The sequence below is a fragment of the Salmo salar genome, unplaced genomic scaffold (genome assembly GCF_965601325.2).
Source record: "Salmo salar unplaced genomic scaffold, fSalSal1 ptg000536l, whole genome shotgun sequence".
Classification (NCBI taxonomy): domain Eukaryota; kingdom Metazoa; phylum Chordata; class Actinopteri; order Salmoniformes; family Salmonidae; genus Salmo; species Salmo salar.
Genome location: NW_027675413.1, coordinates 1,128,861 through 1,148,216, shown reverse-complemented (window position 1 = coordinate 1,148,216; position 19,356 = coordinate 1,128,861). Strand labels below are relative to the sequence as shown.

The following is a 19,356-nucleotide window of genomic DNA, read 5'->3' as shown; positions in this document are numbered from 1 at the left end:
TGCAGGACATCTCTGCAGTAGATTGCAACTCCTCTCTTTTTGACAATTCTATCTTGACTGAAAATGTTGTGGTTGGGGATGGAAATTTCAGAATTTCTGGTTGCCTTCCTAAGCCAAGATTCAGACACGGCCAGGACATCACACAGGGCCTGGGTTAACCTCTACATCACCCGAGGAACAGAGGAGTAGGATGAGGGTATGGCTAAAGGCTATCAGAATTGGTCGAATAGTGCGTTGGGAACAGAGAATAAAAGGAGCAGATTTCTGGGCGTGGTAGGATAGATTCAAGGCATAATGTACAGACAGGGGTATGGTAGGGTGCGGGTACAGTGGATGTAAACCTAGGCATTGAGTGACGATAAGAGAGGTTGCATCTCTGGAGGCACCAGTTATGCTAGGTGAGGTCACCGCATGTGTGGGAGGTGGGACAAAAGAGTTCTCTGAGGCATGTTGAGTGGGACTAGGGGCTCTGCAGTAAAATAAAACAATGATAACTACCCTAAGAAACAGTATACAAGGCATATTGACAGTTGAGAGACATAAAGCGAGGCATAAAAGCAATCACAGGTGTTGATTGGGATAGCTAGCTAAGACAACAACGGGTAAGACAACAACAGTTAATCAGCTAAGACAATAACAGGTAAAATGGCGATGAATGGGCAGAGAGGGTCAGTTAACTACATACGGGGCCTGAGTTCGAGGCTGTGGCAGACAGATAAACAAAATAAACAAAATGGAGACCCGTGATTAATGAACAATCCAGCAGGCATCAGCTATGTAGCCAAGTGATCATAGGGTCCAGTGAACAGGAATATATGAAACAGGGAATCAGTTAGGTAGTCGTTACTACGCTAGCATCTTCCGCGCCTGGCTCGAGGCTAACTGGTGCTAGCTTCGGGACAAGGGCGTCACCGACATCCTGCAAAGGCCAGTTGAGGGCACATCGGACGGATTACGTTGGCAGACCAGTCGTGATGGATTGGCGGGGCTCCATGTTTACAAAGGGTCCAGGCCAATTGGCAAAAGAGGTATTGTAGCTGGAGTAATTTTGTTTGCTAGCCGGGAGATGCACCTGGCTCAAGGCTAACTGGTGCTAGCTTCAGGACAAGGGTGTTAGCCACTATAGCCACTCCGGTGCAAAGGTCATCACGGCAGGAATCCGGTGATGTAGTGGCTTCTAGTCATCTTAGTGAAGAGTCTGGGAGGCATCAGCTGTGTAGCCGAGTGATCATAGGGTCCACTGAGCAGGCCGGGAGATGGGCCTGGCTCAAGGCTAGCTTCGAGGCTGGGCCACTCGGTAGCAGCTAGCTAGCTGTGATTATCCGATGTAATGGTCCAGAGCTTACGGCAGGAATACGCTGATGTAGTGGAGAAAAAAAGTCCAATATGCTCAGGTTTGATAACGCGCTGTGCAGACTGGCAGGAATAATCCAGGCAAAAAGCGGCTGGTGTCTGAGCTAAAAAGGTAAAGCAGTGGCTAAAAATGACTAAATAGCTAGTTGCTAATTAGCTGCTTAGCTCCTGATGGCTAGGTTCTGATGGAGGTTCTAGCTATAAGGTCTAAAAAAATAGCAGCTCCGTATCACATTGATTGCCGGAAGGTATATTTAATTTAAACATGGAAAAAGAGATTGAAATATTTTGCAATATATACAAAAAAAGACGAAAAACAACAACATTTACAACAACAATCACGTCATACTGCTACGCCATCTTGGATTAGCATTGGATACAGCAAACTCTGAAATGATTTAGTATTTCTGTGCCCACAAACTGTTTTCCCAGAGTAACATAAGGAGCCACTAAATGATACGAAGGTCGAGTGCATTTTCATTCACCCGTCGCTGGAAGCCCCGCCTTCCACAGGTGATGAGCGTGAGGCTCGGGTTTATTCCTTAAAATTTAATACCGCTCTTCACCGACCCAGGAAGGGGTGGGGCCAAACAAGTGTTGCACCTCATTTCCCTCCTTCAGGGAACAGTAATTATAGTGTTAGGTTCTAATTTTTCAGAGTAAATAACTCACGGACACTAGAGAAGCTTGTGCAAGTTTAATTCTTCCCAAAGGGTCGTTACAGCTGTAATTCAGACAAAAACATGTTCTCACCATCACAAGTATATATACCCCACTTTGTACACTCCTTCAAACCAATCCTTACATCTTCTGGTTCAACAGGAAGAGGGTAACAGGATACTAAACCCTTATTACTCCCATCAGGGGATCTGACCTGACCTCCTGACCTCAACCCTTCCTTCGCCTAATCCACAGATGTCCATCCGCTTCCCCTAAAGCAATCCTGTGATCTCCTCCCGTCCACCCAGCACATTCCACAGCCACTCTGTCTTTCTACAGATCTCACTCCTTTATATACTCTGTGTCTGATCTATCATGTCTTTAATATGACCAAAGTTTAGAATCCAACAATAGTCATAAAGTTACACTCCCTTTTAGTCGGTCAACTTCGGTACTATGGGACAATACAATCATTCTCAATGCCGACCCAAACGGATACTAAATGAAACGGCCCCTGGCAGACCACCCAGACCTGACCCCGCAAGATGCTTCAGTTGTCAATTTATTAATTGTCTTTTGTTTGAAACACTCCTGTCAATGTTGAGTAAGGACGCACACCTAATTACGCATATAGAAGTAGGACTAGTCTACCTTGCCTGTGTGCAAATGTAGGTCTATAAATGTGCCCATTTGGGAATGTCTGATAGTATTTCTGATTGTCTTAATGCACAACCACTAATGACTTGTGGAGGTTCTCAAAACAAATGTTTCTTCACCTCAAACAGCAAGTGCACCTCAGCCACGCTCAAGATCCTAAACGATATCTTAACCGCCATCGATAAGAAACAATACTGTGCAGCCGTATTAATTGACCTGGCCAAGGCTTTCGACTCTGTCAATCACCACATCCTCATCGGCAGACTCAATAACATTGGTTTCTCAAATGATTGCCTCGCCTGGTTCACCAACTACTTCTCTGATAGAGTTCAGTGTGTCAAATCGGAGGGCCTGTTGTCCCGACCTCTGGCAGTCTCTATGGGGGTGCCACAGGGTTCAATTCTTGGGCCGACTCTCTTCTCTGTATACATCAATGATGTCGCTCTTGCTGCTGGTGAGTCTCTGATCCACCTCTACGCAGACGACACCATTCTGTATACTAATGGCCCTTCTTTGGACACTGTGTTAACAACCCTCCAGACGAGCTTCAATGCCATACAACTCTCCTTCCGTGGCCACCAACTGCTCTTAAATACAAGTAAAACTAAATGCATGCTCTTCAACCGATCGCTGCCTGCACCTGCCCGCCCGTCCAGCATCACTACTCTGGACGGTTCTGACTTAGAATATGTGGACAACTACAAATACCTAGGTGTCTGGTTAGACTGTAAACTCTCCTTCCAGACTCACTATAAGCATCTCCAATCCAAAGTTAAATCTAGAACTGGCTTCCTATTTCGCAACAAAGCATCTTTCACTCATGCTGCCAAACATACCCTCATAAAACTGACCATCCTACCGATCCTCGACTTCGGCGATGTCATTTACAAAATAGCCTCCAATACCCTACTCAATAAATTGGATGCAGTCTATCACAGTGCCATCCGTTTTGTCACCAAAGCCCCATATACTACCCACCACTGTGACCTGTACACTCTCGTTGGCTGGCCCTCGCTTCATACTCGTCGCCAAACCCACTGGCTCCAGGTCATCTACAAGACCCTGCTAGGTAAAGTCCCCCCTTATCTCCGCTCACTGGTCACCATAGCAGCACCCACCTGTAGCACGCGCTCCAGCAGGTATATCTCTGGTCACCCCCAAAGCCAATTCCCCCTTCGGCCGCCTCTCCTTCCAGTTCTCTGCTGCCAATGACGGGAACGAACTACAAAAATCTCTGAAACTGGAAACACTTATCTCCCTCACTAGCTTTAAGCACCAGCTGTCAGAGCAGCTCACAGATGACTGCACCTGTACATAGCCCATCTATAATTTAGCCCAAACAACTGCCTCTTCCCCTACTGTATGTATTTATTTATTTTGCTCCTTTGCACCCCATTATTTCTATTTCTACTTTGCACTTTCTTCTACTTCAAATCTACCATTCCAGTGTTTTACTTGCTATATTGTATTTACTTTGCCACCACGGCCTTTTTGTCATTACCTTCCTTATCTCACCTCATTTGCTCACATTGTATATAGACTTATTTTTCTACTGTATTATTGACTGTATGTTTGTTTTACTCCATGTGTAACTCTGTGTTGTTGTATGTTGTCGAACTGCTTTGCTTTATCTTGGCCAGGTCGCAATTGTATACGAGAACTATTTCTCTACTTGCCTACCTGGTTAAATAAAGGTAAAAAAAATAAAATAAAATATCAATGTCCCTGTTTTATTAGATAGTACTCACTGTATTTACTGGTGTTAATCAGATCAATGTCCCTGTTTTATAAGATAGTACTCATTGTATTTACTGGTGTTAATCAGATCAATGTCCCTGTTTTATTAGATAGTACTCACTGTATTTACTGGTGTTAATCAGATCAATGTCCCTGTTTTATAAGATATTACTCACTGTATTTACTGGTGTTAATCAGATCAATGTCCCTGTTTTATTAGATAGTACTCACTGTATTTACTGGTGTTAATCAGATCAATGTCCCTGTTTTATAAGATAGTACTCACTGTATTTACTGGTGTTAATCAGATCAATGTCCCTGTTTTATTAGATAGTACTCACTGTATTTACTGGTGTTAATCAGATCAATGTCCCTGTTTTATTAGATAGTACTCACTGTATTTACTGGTGTTAATCAGATCAATGTCCCTGTTTTATTAGATAGTACTCACTGTATTTACTGGTGTTAATCAGTTCTCCAGTCTTCTCTTCTTCGTCCTCCTCTAATGTGACAGTAATCTCCCCCTCTTCATCTTTCACTCCAAAAACTGCATCTTCCTCCTTTTCTTTCACTGAAACGTCTTTCTCTTCTTTTTTCACGGTAACAGCCTCACCCTCTACTTGTTTTTGTATTGTAACAGCCTCCTCCTCTTTCACGAGAACTTCTTTCTCCGTCCAGCAGACCTCTTCTTTAGCAGGAGGAGAGTAGCTTAGTGAACTCATGGTCGGGGATGTTAGCTAGCTAGGCTAGTGCTAACTTAACCAGCCAGCTAGTTGACTTACAACGTAAATATGAAATTAAATGGGGTAGCTAGTTGTTTACACATAAGTATGTTTAAATCACAGTTACAATTAAACCAGGAAAGTGTCTAAAGAACTTGAATGTTCCGACTTTGTCAGCTAGCGAGCTACCGAGGTGGCTGCAGTTGTTGAAGAAGCGTTCCGTCCACTAGATTATACGTCACACTAGAAACATCGCCTGAAAGACACATATCGCCATCTGTTGTCTGGAGGGAGGAAACGCAGTTGAGGAGGGAAAACTATTTTTATTCTTCATTGAATTATAATATTATAAAGCAGTTTAGGAAAACGTTTTTTTCTCTTCATTAAATATGAATATTATATCAACACGTACAAAGAGCAACAAGTGTTGTTTGATTAGTTCAGATTTTTTATGAAAATGTAAAACAAACTTAACCTCTACTTCACATCTGTATTTCTGATTAAGAAGCAAATGATTATATATCAAAATAAGCACCTAGTTATTGATACCCTTGATAAAGATGAGCAAAAATTACTGTATGAAATAAATAAATTAACTTTACCCACTACCAGGATATTTTAGCCCAAAACCTGGTTACCTCTCTGCTAGGAGGCTGAAACTTGGCCATAAGTGGATCTTCCAGCAAGACACATCAACATCCACAACGAAATGGTTATTTGGGCACAAAAATCAACATTTTCAATGGCCATCTCAGTCTTCGGACTTGAACTCCATTGAAAACCTGTGGTTTGAATTGAACAGGGCAGTCCACAAGCGCAGACAAAATAAATCAAGGACATGGAGAGATTCTGTATGGAGGAAGGGTCTAAGATCCCACCCAATGTGTTCTCTAATCTCATTAAACATTTCAGTGTCGTTATTCTCCCAAGGGGAGGGTGCTGGAGTATTGAAAACATGGGTGGCAATAATTCAGACCCCAACCTTTTGAGAATTACATTTTAAACTAAATCTCTTTCTCTGAGCAATTGTATTAGTATAAAATAATATAATTTCCTTTTTTTGTGTTGGTGTAACAATACATCATGTAGATGTATATAATGAACAGACTAGGTCTATACTGCTCCTACATGGTGTAACAATACATCATGTAGATGTATATAATGAACAGACTAGGTCTATACTGCTCCTACATGGTGTAACAATACATCATGTAGATGTATATAATGAACAGACTAGGTCTATACTGCTCCTACATGGTGTAACAATACATCATGTAGAAGTATATAATGAACAGACTAGGTCTATACTGCTCCTACATGGTGTAACAATACATCATGTAGATGTATATAATGAACAGACTAGGTTCTATCCTATTCTACTGTATCTGTCTATGTATTACTCATCACATATGTATATACTGTATTCTATCCTATTCTACTGTATCTCTCTATGCATTACTCATCTCATATGTATATACTGTATTCTATCCTATTCTACTGTATCTGTCTATGTATTACTCATCTCATATGTATATACTGTATTCTATACTATTCTACTGTATTTTAGTCTATGCCACTCTGACGTTGCTCGTCCAAATATTTATATATTCTTAATTCCATTCCTTTACTTTAGATGTGTGTATTTGTTGTGAAGTTGTTACATATTATTGCACTGTTGTCCTTGAGTGGTCCAGCCAGAGCCCGGACTTGAACCCGATCAAACATCTCTGGAGAGACCTGAAAATAGTTGTGCAGCGATGCTCCCCATCCAACCTGACAGAGCTTGAGAGGATCTGCAGAGAAGAATGGGAGAAACTCCCCAAATACAGTTGTGCCAAGCTTCTAGTGTCATACCCAAGAAGACTCAAGGCTGTAATCGCTGCCAAAGGTGTTTCAACAAAGTACTGAGTTAAGGGTCTGAACACTTATGTAAATGTAGGATTGGGCCGTTGTCATCAAACTTCCATGATTAGTAAGAATTAGGGTAGATTTATAGGACTATTGTTTTTATGATTCATACATACTTTCCTAACCCTAAAATGTACCTAAATAATCTACAAGATCAGAGTATTTTTAAATCTACCAGTTGGTGTTGAAACAGAGACGAATGATGACTTTCTTGAATTGATCCCTAGTTTCTGACTCCGTGTATTCTATTGAGTCCGTCAACAAAATTAGAATGAAAAGGTATTTAAAGATACAACATTCTAATTAAAGGTATTACCGTATTTAAAAGAATGGCTTAAGATGAAATGGACTCTAAACCCTATTGAATGAAAACTCCATGACAAAATCTGTTGGCCAACAACTGTGAGGGTTTTCAGCAAGGTATCAACACATGCAGAGTGTGAGTAAGCAAGACATACATTCCTAAATGGGGATCGGCCCCAGTCTCCTGGTAAAACACCAGAACCCTCCCCCTACAGCATTTATGTTCATTTTGAGAAAGTAGCACTACAGTCTCCGGGTAAAAAACTACTTTTGGGTAAAAATAGACGCAACACCTGTCTATGAATTTGAGAGGTTACATTGATGCTCCAGATACTCAACTAGTCTAAAGCAGACCAGTTTTATTGCTTCTTTAATCATAACAACAGTTTTCAGCTGTGCTAACATAATTGCAAAAGGGTTTTCTAATGATCAATTAGCCTTTTAAAATGATAAACTTGGATTAGCTAACACAACGTGCCATAGGAACACAGGAGTGATGGTTGCTGATAATGGGCCTCTGTACGCATATGTAGATATTCCATTAATAATCAGCCGTTTCCAGCTACAATAGTCATTTACAACATTAACAATGTCTACACTGTATTTCTGATCAATTTGATGTTATTTTAATGGACAAAAAATGGCTTTCTTTTAAAAAAAAAGGTTATTTCTAAGTGACCCCAAACTGTTGAACGGTAGTGTACATCTACATCCTCCCATGTTGCTGAACCACTGATCAATAACTCCCTATTACAGGAAAAAACACTATTTCCATTGGTTGTTAGTACTGTACTGACCTCTCGTCCTCTGTCTCTCTCGTACTCTGCCTTGTGTATTTATCTTCAAAATATCCTTATAGTCCCAACATAGAACCAAATAGACTTCCCAAAAATAATATGGCATTTACTTTATTTCACATTTATTTAATCAGATATGTCAATTGAGAACCAATACGCATTTACAATGACAATCTGAATGAAGAAATACTAATATCAATCTATTTAATAATTAACATGTTTGAAATATCCCAATGATATAGTGAACAACATTTAGGGGTTTACACTTGCATTCAATCAATCTTAAGTTCATAATCAAAACATTTTTTTTTTACTCTTTTAATCCGATTTTCGACATGATCATGTCTTGAGCTGGAAAAAACATGTAGACCTATTTTTCAGTATGATTTCATTCATACAATATTATTTAATGTAGAATGAACAAAAACACAATTTCTCAATCAAAAACATAAGTCAGAACACAGCCTCTCTATTCTCTCATGTGATTTCAGGTCCTCTGACTGGGAAAATGTCTTTCCACAATGAGAGCAGTGGTATGTCTTCTCCTCCTGTGTATGTGTATGTATTCTTTCATGCTCTTTCAGGTACCTTAACCGGGTAAATCTCTTTCCACTGTGGGAGCAGTGGTAAGGCTTTTCTCCTGTGTGTATTCTCTCATGCTCCTTCAGGCTCCCTAACTGGGTGCAACTCTTTCCACAATGGGAACATTGGAAAGGCTTTTCTCCTGTGTGTGTTCTCTCATGCCTTTCCACGCTCCCTAACCACCTAAAACTCTTTCCGCACAAGGAGCAGTGGTAAGGCTTCTCTCCAGTGTGTATTCTCTTATGTGTTCTCAGGCTCCCTTACTGAGTAAAACTCTTTCCACACTGGGAGCAGTCATGTTGTCCTGCTGGTTTGGACATCTCAGGGTCTGGTTCCTCTGAAGAACTCTTCCTGCTGTCAGAAGGAGAGTCTGGTCTCTCTCCTGTCAAAGACAAACAGATTATATAATTAATTAAACAGAGACCTGAATGAAACATGATAAAACTTCCTATGATGTTTAATCTCGACTAGATCCCTCAATCACCTGAAGTCAGTTTTCACAAGTATTATTAAACCCACTTCAAAATGCAGGTCTCTGTGTGCTTCTTAGGATGTCCAGGCAGGTGATTCACTTCTAACCGAAGTCTTGCAGGTGTTTACATGGTTTTCACATCTGCCAGATCATCGAAAAATCAAATTTCAGTACGAGTGTATATATATATATATATATATATTTTTTTGTACTTTTACACCTTTTTCTCACCAATTTCATGATATCCAATTGCAACTCCCCTACGGACTCCGGGGAGAGGCGAAGGTCGAGCCATGTGTCCTCTGAAACACGACCCTGCCAAGCCGCACTGCACATCTTGACACACTGCTCGTTTAACCCGGAAGACAGCCACACCAATGTGTCGGAGGAAACACTGTCCAGCTGGCGACCGAAGTCAGCGTGCATGCTGACCACCACAAGGAGTCGCTAGAGCACAATGGGACAAGGACGTCCCGGCCAGCCAAACCCTCCAAACCCTCCCCAAACATAACGCTTTGTATTCAGGATATAAAGTTTGTTTCTTTGCCACATTCTTTTGTAGTATTACTTTAGTGCCAACAGCCTCTCTATTCTCTCATGTGATTTCAGGTCCTCTGACTGGGAATGCTTCCTTCTTTTCACTCTGTCATTTAGGTTAGTATTGTGGAGTAACTACAATGTTGTTGATCCATCCGCAGTTTTCTCATATCACAATCATTAAACACTAACTATTTTAAAGTCACCATTGGCCTCATGGTGAAATCCCTGAGCGGTTTCCTTCCTCTCCAGCAACTGAGTTAGTGACTGGGTATATTGATACACCATCTAAAGTGTAATTAATAACTTCACCATGCTCAAAGGGATATTCAATGTCTGCTTTTTTTTACCCATCCACCAATACATGCCCTTCTTTGCGAGGCGTTGGAAAACCTCCCTGGTCTTTGTGGTTGAATCTGTGTTTGAAATTCACTGCTCAACTGAGAGACAATACAGATAACTGTATGTGTGGGGAACAGAGATGAGGTATTCATTCAAATATCATGTTAAACACTATTATTGCACACAGTGAGTCCATGCAACTTATGTGACTTGTTAAGCAAAATCTTTACTCCTGAACTTATTTAGGCTTTTAATTAAATGTGTAAACATTTCCAAAAACATAATTCCACTTTGACATTATGGGGTATTGAATCCATTTAACCCCAGTATCTCTACTTGCACATTCATCTTCTGCACATCCTACCATTCCAGTGTTTAATTGCTATATTGTAATTACTTCGCCACCATGGCCTATTTATTGCCTAACCTCTCTTATCCTACCTCATTTACACATGCTGTATATAGATTTTTCTACTGTATAATTGATTGTATGTTTGTTTTACTCCATGTGTAACTCTGTGTTGTTGTATGTGTCGAATTGCTATGCTTTATCTTGGCCAGGTCGCAGTTGCAAATGAGAACTTGTTCTCAACTGGCCTACCTGGTTAAATAAAGGTGAAATAAAAATAAATAAAAATATTTTTTAAATTTAGGCTGTAACACAACGAAATGTGGGACAAGTCAAGGGGTGTGAATACTTTCTGAAGGCACTGTATATATAAAACTCCCCCCACACAGCAATCTAATAGCATCAGTAAAATCTGTTCAAATTAAACCACAGATAAATATACCTAACATAGTACATCTATTAAACAATTCATCACAACACATACATCAGAAATAGTTACACATTATAGAGATCCATTCATGGATGTACAGGTCTGTTGGATAAACGTTCAGAAATGTCCACTGCTGATTTTTTCCAGGCGTCCATAGCGGACACCCTGGCCCTATGAATCCTGGCCGTGGACAAATTCTCAGTCAGAAACACAAGTCAGAACACAGCCTCTCTATTCTCTCGTGTGATTTCAGGTCCTCTGACTGGGAAAATGTCTTTTCACAATGAGAGCAGTGGTATGTCTTCTCCTCCTGTGTATTAGTATGTTGGAAAGGCTTTTCTCCTGTGTGTTTTCTCGCATGCTTTTTCAAGCTCCCCGACCACCTAAAACTCTTTTCACACTGGGAACATTGGAAAGGCTTTTCTCCTGTGTGTATTCTCTCATGCGTTTTCAGGCTCACTAACCACCTAAAACTGTTTCCACAGTGAGAACAGTGATAAGGTTTCTCTCCCGTGTGTATTCTCTCATGCTTTTTCAGGACCCATAACCACCTAAAACTCTTTCCACAGTGGGAACAGTGGTAAGGCTTCTCTCCCGTGTGTGTTCTCTCATGCCCAACCAGGGCTCCTAACTGAGTAAAATTCTTTCCACAGTGGGAACAGTGGTAGGGCTTTTCTCCTGTATGTGTTCTCTCATGCATTTTCAGGCTCCCAAACCACCTAAAACTCTTTCCACAGTGGGAGCAGTGGTGTTGGTTAGGCGTCTCTGGGTCTGTTTCCCCTGAGGAACTCTTCCTGCTGTCAGAGTCTGGTCTCTCTCCTGCCAAAGACAAACAGAGTATCTAGTTAAACAGAGACCTGAATGAAACCTGCATTAAATAAAAATGTCTTCCTATGAGGTTTAATCTAGACTAGATCCCTCAATACCCTGAGGTCAGTTTTCACAACATTACATCATTAATAATAAACTTGGTGACGGTGAGATTTAAAAACAAATGATGAAGAGCTCCAAATCTAATCTCTCAGGGAATGTCATGTTTATAGGCTGATCAGAGCTCTATAATAATACATAATGTCATGTTTATAGGCTGAGCAGAGCTCTATAATAATAGATAATGTCATGTTTATAGGCTGAGCAGAGCTCTATAATAATAGATAATGTCATGTTTATAGGCTGAGCAGAGCTCTATAATAATAGATAATGTCATGTTTATAGGCTGATCAGAGCTCTATAATAATACATAATGTCATGTTTATAGGCTGATCAGAGCTCTATAATAATAGATAATGTCATGTTTATAGGCTGATCAGAGCTCTATAATAATAGATAATGTCATGTTTACAGGCTGAGCAGAGCTCTATAATAATAGATAATGTCATGTTTATAGGCTGATCAGAGCTCTATAATAATAGATAATGTCATGTTTATAGGCTGATCAGAGCTCTATAATAATAGATAATGTCATGTTTATAGGCTGAACAGAGCTCTATAATAATAGATCATGTTTATAGGCTGAACAGAGCTCTATAATAATAGATAATGTAATGTTTATAGGCTGATCAGAGCTCTATAATAATAGATAATGTCATGTTTATAGGCTGATCAGAGCTCTATAATAATAGATAATGTCATGTTTATAGGCTGATCAGAGCTCTATAATAATAGATAATGTCATGTTTACAGGCTGAGCAGAGCTCTATAATAATAAATAATGTCATGTTTATAGGCTGAACAGAGCTCTATAATAATAGATAATGTCATGTTTATAGGCTGATCAGAGCTCTATAATAATAGATAATGTCATGTTTATAGGCTGAACAGAGCTCTATAATAATAGATAATGTCATGTTTATAGGCTGAGCAGAGCTCTATAATAATAGATAATGTCATGTTTATAGGCTGAACAGAGCTCTATAATAATAGATAATGTCATGTTTATAGGCTGATCAGAGCTCTATAATAATAGATCATGTTTATAGGCTGATCAGAGCTCTATAATAATAGATAATGTCATGTTTATAGGCTGAGCAGAGCTCTATAATAATAGATAATGTCATGTTTATAGGCTGATCAGAGCTCTATAATAATACATAATGTCATGTTTATAGGCTGAACAGAGCTCTATAATAATAGATAATGTCATGTTTATAGGCTGAGCAGAGCTCTATAATAATAGATCATGTTTATAGGCTGAGCAGAGCTCTATAATAATAGATAATGTCATGTTTATAGGCTGAGCAGAGCTCTATAATAATAGATCATGTTTATAGGCTGAGCAGAGCTCTATAATAATAGATAATGTCATGTTTATAGGCTGAGCAGAGCTCTATAATAATAGATCATGTTTATAGGCTGATCAGAGCTCTATAATAATAGATAATGTCATGTTATAGGCTGATCAGAGCTCTATAATAATAGATAATGTCATGTTTATAGGCTGAGCAGAGCTCTATAATAATAGATAATGTCATGTTTATAGGCTGATCAGAGCTCTATAATAATAGATAATGTCATGTTTATAGGCTGATCAGAGCTCTATAATAATATATATTACTATTCCAGTCAGTGTTATAGGCTGCAGTTGATCCAATGTCAATAACGTTTTGTTGGTGTCCCACTTCATCTCTAAAGTAATAATGGACATTACTATCTCTCTAAATTATATTTTTTTGTTTAGCCACACCTTTCCTTCAAAATTGTTATTTTGAAGACTTACAAACTGTCCTTTTGCTATTATGTTCAGTCTCCCCAAAACACTTGTCCTTTTGCTAATATTTTCAGTCTCCCCAAAACGCTTGTCCTTTTGCTAATATGTTCAGTCTCCCCATAACACGTGTCCATTTCATTTCAATAATGCTTCTTATTGTAACGGGCGTCGTATAGAGGGGACCAAAACGCAGCGTGTTGAGTGTTCATTATTATATTTATTTACTCAAAACACTAATGACAAAATAACAAAAGGAAATTATCAACTTACAGTTCTGTCAGGTACAGAGACTAAACAGAATGCAACTGCCCACAAAAACCCAGGAAGAAAAACCCCTACTTAAATATGATCTCCAATCAGAGGCAACGAGGACCAGCTGCCTCCAATTGGAGATCAACCCCCCAAAAAAACATAGAAATAGAAAACCTAGAACTAACACATAGAAATAGAAAACATAGAAAAACACAAAACACCGCCTGTCAAACCCTGACCTACTCTACCATAGAAAATAACCAGTTACTATGGTCAGGACGTGACACTTATTTTATGTATTTCTCCAACATTATTTAGAAATCTGCTTTTTGCGGGTATACACACTCTACGCAAGGCCTACAATGGACACACGTCAAAAATTTCATTTATAACATGTTTGCCATTCTGTGAGACAATTAAGTTGTGATTTTGTGGTGGGGGGACTCTGATGGTATACACATGTTACAGTTAAGTAATAAGGCCAGAGGAAGTGTGGTATATGGCCAATATAGCACGGTTAAAGACTGTTCTTAAGCACGACTCAACACAGAGTGCCCGGATACAGAACTTAGCCGTGGTATATTGGCCATCTATCACAAACCCCTGAGGTGTCTTATTGCTATTATAAACATGTTACCAACATAATTAGAACAGTAAAAATACATGACATACCCGTGGTATACGGCCTGATATACCACGGCTGTCAGCCAATCAGCATTCAGGGCTTTAATCATCCATTTTAAAATGTAGCTTTAACATTATATTATAACATGAATTCCTATAGTACAGAACAACATCTTCAAGTATAGAATTTCAGTAGCATGCTGCTTTAAAACAACACATTCGTTCAAACCCTTTGGACAGTTAGAGCCCGTTTTTAAGACAGTACTTACTGATGGTAATCAGATCTCCTGACTCCTCTGTCAATATGACAGTTATCTCTCCCTCTTTCTCCTCCTTCACTCCAAAAACTACATCCTCCTCTTTCACCTCCTCCTCTTCTTTTACTGTAACATCCTCCTCTTTCTCTTCCTCCTCTTCTTTTACTGTAACATCCTCCTCCTCTTTCACTCTGAACGTGTCTTCCTCTTCTTTCACTGAAACGTCTTTCTCTTCTTCTTTCACTGTCACAGCCTCACCCTCTACTTCTTGTTTTACTGTGACATCCTCCTCTTCCTTCTCCTCTTTCACGACAATGTTCAGCCCCAGAGCTTCTTTCTCCGTCCAGCAGACCTCCTCTTCTTTAACAGGAGGGGAGTAGTTTAGGGAGCTCATGTTCGGGGATGTTAGCTAGCTAGTTAGCATGAGCGACTAGTTTAGTGCTAGGCTAACTTATCAAGCCAGCTAGTTGACTAACAATGTACCTATAACATGTAAATGGGGGCAATTAACTAGATGTCAGAAGTATATTTAAAACACAGAGGCAAATATGCACAGAAACAGTCTAAATGTTTCTGCGTCACGCTGCAGCATCACCTGAAAGACGCACATCGCCGTCTGCTGACTGGAGGGAAACGTAGTTAAGATACGTTTTTTGTTGTTGTTGCACACAAATTTATTTTTCATTCCTTTCATGAAATAATAATATTATATTGAGACGTTCAAATAGAGCAATGCATATTTTAAGTGAGAATTTAAAACATACTATCATTCACATCTGTATTTAAGGCAGTTTCATATTCATTCATTAATTTGGTCACTGCGCTCAATGCAATGGCACTTACAAATGTAGATCCTTCAAACACCCCCAAACAGGGAAACAGATCCCAATCACAGGTGTTATCAGGTGCACCACTAAGGCAGTTATTTATCTTTTCATTTGTCCTTGTGGTAAAATCTTTTTGGAAGCGAACCCCTTGATTTCGTCCCTACATTATATCGGCATCGAACACGTCACCCTCCCTAGGAGAGGGGGTGACCTCGACAATTTATTGTTAAAAACAAGAGGCTGTCTGGATCTTTAATTTAAAGACCTTTGCTCCCGTCTGTCTCAACGTAGCCATTATTGTAATATTGCTATTCATTGTAAATGTTTGGAGGTCTATGTATCCATTATTGTAATATTGCTATTCATTGTAAATGTTTGGAGGTCTATGTATCCATTATTGTAATATTGCTATTCATTGTAAATGTTTGGAGGTCTATGTATCCATTATTGTAATATTGCTATTCATTGTAAATGTTTGGAGGTCTATGTATCCATTATTGTAATATTGCTATTCATTGTAAATCTTTGCAGGTCTATGTATCCATTATTGTAATATTGCTATTCATTGTAAATGTTTGGAGGTCTATGTATCCATTATTGTAATATTGCTATTCATTGTAAATGTTTGGAGGTCTATGTATCCATTATTGTAATATTGCTATTCATTGTAAATGTTTGCAGGTCTATGTATCCATTATTGTAATATTGCTATTCATTGTAAATGTTTGGAGGTCTATGTATCCATTATTGTAATATTGCTATTCATTGTAAATGTTTGGAGGTCTATGTATCCATTATTGTAATATTGCTATTCATTGTAAATGTTTGGAGGTCTATGTATCCATTATTGTAATATTGCTATTCATTGTAAATGTTTGGAGGTCTATGTATCCATTATTGTAATATTGCTATTCATTGTAAATGTTTGGAGGTCTATGTATCCATTATTGTAAAATTGCTATTCATTGTAAATGTTTGGAGGTCTATGTATCCATTATTGTAATATTTCTATTCATTGTAAATGTTTGTAGGTCTACATAGCCAAATTGTATCTATGATCGTATGCTATCCATTTATGTTTTCATATGTTCTATTTATATCTGTAAATGAACCAATGATATCAGGCCACACTCAGACATGATTACAGACACCTGTGTGTGTCCTTTGACACAATATAAACCAGTTACCTGCAGTGTTTGTCATTATACCGTGATGAAGACAGCTTGTCTGTGGAAACGTTGGTTATTAGGTTATTAAATTATTGCATCTGAGCTCCTGGAGCGTGAAGTTCTCCTTTTCTTTTTCAGGCCACCGGGGTCTGACAACTTGGATGGAAAAATGACTGAGGATAATAGAGGACGACATCGCCACTCCTATTTGCCATATGTTCAATATAAGCCTACTAGAAAGTGAGAAAACCCTACCTTGTCACAACACAACTGATTGGCTCAAATGCATTAAGGAAAGACATTTCACAAATTAACTTTTTATTATTATTTGTTCTGTGACAAATGGTGAATTAGTTATTGATTTATACCACTTTTAAATGGCATTTTATATATTTATGTATTTCTATAAAATCAAAACTGGAATTTTTGTTTAAAAAAAGTTGTAAAAGTATGCTAGACATGTATATAATAAATCTAGTTTGATGTTTCTGTGATAATCAATGAATTAGTTATTGATTTATACCATTTTAAATGGCTTTTGGCCAATGTCTGTTGAATATCTGAATGTGTGAATATAAATCCAACTTTACCTCGGTCTTAACTTTCATTGCCTAGGTCTCATTTTTAGCCATCTTACTCATTGCTATAACCAGGACATTGTGATTAGGAAACTATGAGAACCACACAAAGTCCAGGGGTTGATCACACTCTACCACTAAGGGTCAGTTTAGTTGGAGCAACGTAAGACAGTCTCGTGTTCCAATTGTATGTTTTAGTAGCATGAATTGTTCCGGTTCACACCGAGGTGAAGAGCGGAATAATGGAAGGAATGAATCCCAGCCTGACCCTCATCACCTGTGGAAGGCGGGACTTCCAGTCCGGAGCGGATTTCATTGGCCTTTTCAGGTGTGATTTTAGATCCTTCAACCGAAGTCGCGACTCCCTATAGTATGTTGTACCAAAGTTGACTGACCCTGAAGGGAACTACACTGCCATAAATACAAGGAAAGTCAAGTAGTGTTAAATAAAAAAAATAAAAAAAATACAAATCCGGCAAGGCACCAACTTTGAGAAGGGTTTAAAACAAAGGTTTCAGACAATGTATAAATGTTATTGAATGTAGGTATGTTTCTCCTTTAATGTAATGGCATTGAAAACAATTGAAAAAAGGCGAATATCTGTGTTTGACTACCCATACTAACATACTGTATACAACTTACTTAATGAGTATATACTACATACTATTAGTTAATTGTAGTATACTGTAACTACATACTTAATGAGTATATACTACATACTATTAGTTAATTGTAGTATTCTGTAACTACATACTTAATGAGTATATACTACATACTATTAGTTAATTGTAGTATACTGTATATTAGATACTTAATGAGTATATACTACATACTATTAGTTAATTGTAGTATACTGTAACTACATACTTAATGAGTATATACTACATACTATTAGTTAATTGTAGTATTCTGTAACTACATACTTAATGAGTATATACTACATACTATTAGTTAATTGTAGTATACTGTAACTACAACCTGTTATGGCTAGGGGGCAGTATTTTCACGGCCGGATAAAAAACGTACCCGATTTAATGTGATTATTACTCCTGCCCAGAAACTAGAATATGCATATAATTATTAGCTTTGGATAGAAAACACCCTAAAGTTTCTAAAACTGTTTGAATGGTGTCTGTGAGTATAACAGAACTCATTTGGCAGGCCAAAACCTGAGAAGATTCCTTACAGGAAGTGCCCTCGCTGACCATTTCTTGGCCTTCTACACTCTCTTTATTGAAAACTGAGGATCTCTGCCGTAACGTGACACTTCCTACGGCTCCCATAGGCTCTCAGAAGGCGGCAAAACGGTGAATGATGACTCTGCTGTCTCTGGCTGAAAAACAGTGCTGTCACGTCCTGACCAGTAAAAGGGGTTATTTGTTATTGTAGTTTGGTCAGGGTGTGGCAGGGAGTGTTTGTTTTGGGTGTTTTGGGTGATGTTCTATGTTTGTATTGACTGTTATGTAGGTTAAATGTACACTTCAAATGCAGCTGTCCTACAACATATCTGTACCTTCTTCTTGATCCCAATTGCATTGTGTCCATGTTCTGTCCTATAAGAATTTCAAAGGAAGAGAAAATGTGTCAAAGAATAGTCTTACAAGTATTAATATATATATATATATATATATATATATATATATATATATATATTTTTTTTTTTAAATGAATATTGAAAGATATATGGCATCGACATACAATGTAATGTAAAATAGAAGAACATATTGGAGAAAGCACTAGCCAATACAGTACTGCCATACAGTAACAGTACTGCCATACAGGCATAATATCACATTTCAAGATATCTTTGTACACAAATTGTTCAATATTTTATCAGGCTGACTTGAAAGATTATACACAACATTTTGCTGCGTGGCAATACTGTGTTTGGATTCTGAAGGGCATTTATACAAAAGAGGTAGTCTAGACACTGTATTAATACCATTATGCATTTGAATCCCATCTACAGCTACCATCTAAGATATTAATTTCCCTCCACAAGGGGGCGGACATGTAACGTTTCCAAAATGGGATAGTATTGTCCATGTAACGTTACCAAAATGGGATTGTATTGTACATGTAACGTTTCCAAA

The 19,356-nt window shown here is 38.5% G+C and overlaps 1 pseudogene; it reads right to left on the bottom strand.

The window, feature by feature from the left end:
- The window catches only part of LOC145876267 (uncharacterized), a 48,748-nt pseudogene extending 31,455 nt beyond the window's left edge, over nt 1-17,293 (bottom strand).
- Nucleotides 17,294-19,356: the final 2,063 nt, after the last annotated feature.